Source organism: Euprymna scolopes, chromosome 6 (genome assembly GCF_053919585.1).
Source record: "Euprymna scolopes isolate OS-2025 chromosome 6, ASM5391958v1, whole genome shotgun sequence".
Lineage (NCBI taxonomy): Eukaryota > Metazoa > Mollusca > Cephalopoda > Sepiida > Sepiolidae > Euprymna > Euprymna scolopes.
Genome location: NC_136487.1, coordinates 13,087,624 through 13,093,737, shown reverse-complemented (window position 1 = coordinate 13,093,737; position 6,114 = coordinate 13,087,624). Strand labels below are relative to the sequence as shown.

The window sequence follows — 6,114 nt, the reverse complement described above, 5'->3', positions numbered from 1 at the left end:
ACGTTAAATTCTTTTACAAAATAATGAAGTAAAAAAAAAACAACGGAAAGAAACTAAGACATGTGCATGCGAGTATTATGTTTTTTTCTATATAGTTCAATTCTTGAGAGTAAAAAAAAAAATACTCGAACTGAGGTTGAAACCAAAACCTAAAAACAATGAGTCAAGTATAATAACCATTAGATCAGCTTGACATGACCTGTAAACAGTGTTTTCAAAACTACTTATTCTTAATATAAGGAAGATGTCACGTAAACCATTCACTCATGCCTATTCGTGAAACAGTTGACAAACTGATAAAAATCCGATGACACCCCCCCACGTATCAATTTTCAAATTTTACCCCCTAGCAGCCATTCTTCTAGATGAAAACCGATTAAAAAGATGTCCACATGTCCGATTACCCTATATACCAAATTCCAAGTTTGTAGATAAAAATTTGTTGAGTATATAGATTGAGAAGCGTCCTCACACACACATTCTCAGTTTTATAGATATATAGATAGACATGTAGATATAGATGGATAAATAGATAGATAGATAGAGAGCGAGTGAAATCACTGGCAGAGTTTATTTTTTTGTCAGTTTACTTGTGGTCTAAAAGAAACATAGTATTTGAAGAAAATCTACATAAAAAAATCGTTTTTCATTATAAAATCTGAATTTTTAATCCATGCATTTACATTGACTTTCTTTTATTTAAAAATATCCTTATGACCCCGACGTGATTTGAACACGCAACCTTCTGATCTGGAGTCAGACGCGCTACCGTTGCGCCACAGGGCCAAGTGCTTTAGCAGTTCAAATTGTATTGTTATCTTTTCGAGTCAAGTAAACAGTCTGATAACTATCTATTTATATGAATCAGTATCTTACGATTGTTTTCTTTGCTTCATCTGGCATAAGTTTCTCTAGATCTTTTTTTAGAACCAGTGACTGTTTCTAACATGCCTAGCGAAAACTGCACCCACAGCAGTCGGAAATAGCGCACCAAACCTGCTGTTAGCGCCAGTATCCAGTGTCCCGATGGTTTACGTTTCTACAGTGAACATAACGTAAATGGTTAATATTAATTACAGCAAGTACAGCGTTCAACCTAATTAAAAAAAAAAAGATACAGACAAATCTTTATGTTGCACTATTTCGAAACATTTTATCACACAAAACCATTATAATATCAATATTCGTTTTTTTGTTGTCTTTTTTTTTTTTACGAAAATGCGTATAATTTAGTTTTATTTAAAACATTTGACAGTTTTTCTACGTTAATCGATGTTAATTTCAAAATGGGTTTTATTGGTTTACATTGGTTAATATGCTGGTTGGAGATATTTCAAGATGGATGAAAAATACAATCTGGCATTTAAGGATTTTTTTTTAAATATTTGAATTACCTCAATCCCAGAATGCATTAGATTTATTTTTAAAAAATCTTGATCTGAAATTTATGTTTACGGCGACAGCAAATAAAATGGTAAACAACCGTCAAATTTTCAAGGGATTCTGTTCATTTGTTTGTTTATTCGTTTGCTTGTTTTTTTTTAGGGGGGGTTATACTCACGTAAATAATGACCGACTGTCGATTCTGGGTGCAATGTTCGAGTTATAGCCTCCTCATGCAATCATGTCTTGGAAGAATAATTTTATATTGAAAATGGTGTTTTTTCGGTTATTATATATACCAGGAGTTTGACTAATTCTCCTGTTTTCTGCATAATTTCTAATTATCTCCCCTGTGTAACATTCAAGTGGGAGGGTATTTTGTCTTTTGTGATTATTTCTCATTATTATTAATTCCTGTGTCTTTTATTACGTGTCTACGCATGTGATAGTGATACCTCTAGTGGTGTGCATATGTATACACGAATAAAGCATAACGCCGATTTTCTGGCACGGATTTCTTTATTTCTTCTACGAGTGAACATGGCGGAAGCCATCGCATTGTTGACTCAAGCCACGATAACCCGGGATACATTATATGTAACTTGTATTAATATATTTTGATCGTAAAAATTGTACTTGGTATCTCCTTTTCTCCGGAAATCATAATGCCTGGATGAAAGATTCGTTTTCTGGTGTATAATTCCTTATGATTTACAAATAATAACGTTCAATTTTTATCTTTTCAACATTTTCTACGACCGTAACTGCATCTTCATCTGGGTGAATGATAATTAGGGCTGTGACAACAGCATATTCTTTTCATTGTTTTAACTCTTGAGTATATATCCGTTAATATTGTATATGTTTTTAAATAGACTGATGTGGTTCTCAGATGTGGTTCTCTAGAAATTTTCATGTCAATTTAAAAATTGTATTCAAAACCAATCTAAAAATCCATATATCATCTATTGGGATATGTATTATATAATTACAATAGAAAAATGCGAGCATGAAAAGTAATATGGTTAAGCTTAAACATGGAAATGTAAAGCACTAGTTGTTAAAACTGAAAAAGAAAAGGACAAGATGTTCTAATAAAAAATATAATAAACTTATAACTTGAAATATTGCAACATTAAGAATTGTTTATATAATGTTAAATTGCATTTTTTTTTAATCTTAATGCTGCAATATTTTAAGTTATAAATTTATATCTTGTCCTTTTCTTTTCCAGCTTTAACAACTACTCCTTTACTTATCCATGTTTAAGCTTAACCATATTACTTTTCATGCTCGCATTTTTCTATTATAGTCCATGATTTTTCCAGGCTTCCAGTGAATTCACGTGTTCTTTGTTTAATTTCAGTCTTATTTTTTGCCTCTATAAACATAATAGCATACCCATATGTAATAATAACAATGTACGGCACTCGTCTGCTTTCAATAAAATCCCCCCAATTATCTCCCTTTCATTCTTTCATTCTCTCTGTTTCACTTGTTACTTATCTTTTCGCGAGAGCGGTGAATTGGTAGCAACAGCAGTCGCTGAAGCGACGTGGTTGCTATGGAAACAGCAAGTCAGACTTTTTTGTACTATTTTGAACACCAGTAAATTTATCATGACTTTTGGTTTACTGAACGAAAATTGAAATATTTTCACAATATAGCTGAGGATGATCTATAAACTGTAATTATTATTTTAAATTTTGTCGAAAAATGGGTGAGTGATGAAGCTTTAAAGCAGTTTTAAATGACTAAAACTGTCACTTAACCATATATTCAAACACGGTAATGTTTGAATGATGTATTACACGACAACTCTCTCTCTCTCTCTCTCTCTCTCTCTCTCTCTCTCTCTCTCTCTCTCTCTCTCTCTCTTGACGATTGATGTATCACCATTTAGAACATAGCGTCATCTCATCTCCCACAACAAAAATTACATTAAGCAGAAATACGAGATATACTAACAAGTAATATTAAAATTAGATACCGAAACAACTGTACACAAAGACTAAAATTACTAGTACTGGTAAAAAAAAAACTACAACCCAATATGAACCGAATCACATTCAATATCATCAATAATATATTAACTGTATTCAACAATTAACAAATTATTATAAAAATTAAAAAAAATCTTTATATTTATAAAAGTGTGTGTGTGTGTGTGTGTGTGTGTGTGTGTGTGTGTGTGTGTGTGTGTGTGTGTGTGTACATATTTCCATACCCAATAACTCTGTCAATTTTCGGTCTACAGACTCGAGATTTTACATAAGGTGTATTGAGACTTGGGAAAATCTTTTTAATCGCTTTCGGTCAGAAATTTGGCTGTCAAGGGGTCAAAGTTCAACGATTTGACCTTTGAAAACTCTACAAAATTCCTCCGCCACTTTTGGGTCTAAACACTTGAAAATTTAAATTTAGGTTACTTGGACATGGATCAAACGTTTTACTTTGATTTGAGCCAAAAAATAAATATTTAGGAGTTAAAATTGGGTCAAAATTTGAAACAATTGACCTCTGCGATCTCTACCAAATTACTCAGCTAATTACTCGTCTAAACATTTGAAATTTTACATAAATAGTATTCATAGATATGAAAAGCTTTTTAATCGGTTTGGGTTGAAAATTTGAGCTGCCAAGGGGTCAAAGTTCAAAAGATTTTACCTTTCCAGTGTCTAGCAAACTACTTAGCCAATTTTGGGTCTAAATATTTGAAATTTATGCATAACGGGTATTCAGACATGCGGCAATTATTCTAATCAGATTTGGGGCGAAAATTTGGCTGCTAGAAGGTCAAAGTTAAAAGAGTTGACCTTTGCAAATTATAACAAATTCCTCCGCTAATTTTGGGTTTAAACACTTGATATTTTAGATGTAGGTAACTTGGACATGGTTTAATCTTTGCATTTTGATTTGATACCAAAATAATAAATATTAAGGGGTCAGAACTGGGGTCAAGTTTTAAAAACAATTGTCCTCTGCGGTCTCTACGAAATTACTCAGACAAATGTTGGTCTAAACATTTGAAATCTTACATAAAGTGTATTCACACGTAGAGCAAGTTATGAACAGTACATAGGGCCCGAGCAAAGCCGGACTTAACTGCCAGTAATAAAATAAAATAAGATAAATCGACTCTACCATACTGCATACTTATCTCTCCACCTCTACAGACAATTTAGACAATTAAAATAAATTTAAATAACAATAAATAGTTGAATAAAATAAATCAACAAATTTAATATAAATACACTTATCTTCGACAACTACATCAACTCCTGACGACGATCGAGATCACTGATCGAAAGTGCTTGAGCAAATGGTCAAAAATCTAACAACAGCATATTCTTTCCATCGTTTTGACTCTCGAGTGTGTATTCGTTGATATCTTATATGCTTTTTTATAGAGTGATGTGGTGCTCGATTGATTAACTGTGTCGGATATATACTCGAGAGTCAAAATAATAAAAAGAATATTCTGTTGTCATAGGTCTAGTTATAATACACAACCTTCCAGCCGAAACAAAAAATATTGCTCAGCGAACAGAGCGAAGAAAAAAGGAAAACTCGATCGCATTCAACCAGACATGTTTAGATAACGACTAGTAGAGAGCATAAGGCGTATAACAGCGAATTTCCGTCGCGTTCGTTGAACCTTGTATCACTTTCAAACATGATAGAACGCTCCTCTTTCTCTCGGGATTCCTACACAGCTGGCCAACTAGTAGATGGTCTGCAGCAAAAAAAAAAAATACTGGTTTTCATCAAACGGAAATGGAATCATGTCGTCTTTTCTATGGCAACAACTTTATCGCCCAACCCTATATATATATATATATATATATATATATATATATATATATAATTTACTCACATAAAATTAATATACGAAAGTATAGATTTATGCGTAAACTTTAAGTATTTACTTCAATAGTGCTCAATACGTAAGTAGAGCTAGTTATTAAGTTATAAATTGTATATGGCGATTAAGCTACACTGAATATTTCGCGTTTCATCCACTCTAGGATTCTTCAGGCTTATGTGCATAAGCCTGAAGAATCCTAGAGTGGATGAAACGCCGAATATTCAGTGTAGCTTAATCGCCATATACAATTTATAACTTAATAAAAAAATTAAATATATATATATATATATATATATATATATATATATATATATATATATATATACGTGAAATGGTATAAAATATTAAGATAAACCAAATTTAGCTGACAATTGAATCATTTAGAAATATTATATTCATTTGCGAATTAAATAAAATTCAAGAACACGACTAGTCTAATACGTGGATTTGGTTCTTAGCTTTGACCACAAAATAACGTATGATTGAAATACATTTCAGATAAAATGTTAAATATAATTTGAATTGACTGCGAATTAGGTAAATCGGTGTGTTAAAAATAGAAACGAACAATAATGCAAATTCTTCTGATTAGTAAATTATTCAGTGAATAAAATTGTTGTTTAGGTGTTCTTTGATGAATGCTGGATAAGCAGTACTTAATTAGGTTTGGTGGAAATAATGTTTTCTATTTTTCAGTAATAGCGAAGCATGTCCAAAAAATGCTAGCCAAAAGGAAAAAAATGTTCACTAACTCACAATATTTACCAAAGAAAACCTGAATGATAAAAAAAAAATGTATGCAGGTATTATCTCGCTAGATTTTAAAAGCAGATATTATGTTCACAACAGTACATGCAAAACAT

General features: G+C 31.7%; 1 non-coding gene across 1 annotated transcript; it reads right to left on the bottom strand.

The window, feature by feature from the left end:
• Nucleotides 1-714: 714 nt before the first annotated feature.
• On the bottom strand, nucleotides 715-786 carry Trnaw-cca (transfer RNA tryptophan (anticodon CCA)). The gene has a single exon. It is a non-coding gene; the product is annotated as a tRNA-Trp (tRNA).
• Between the last annotated feature and the right edge of the window lie 5,328 nt (nucleotides 787-6,114).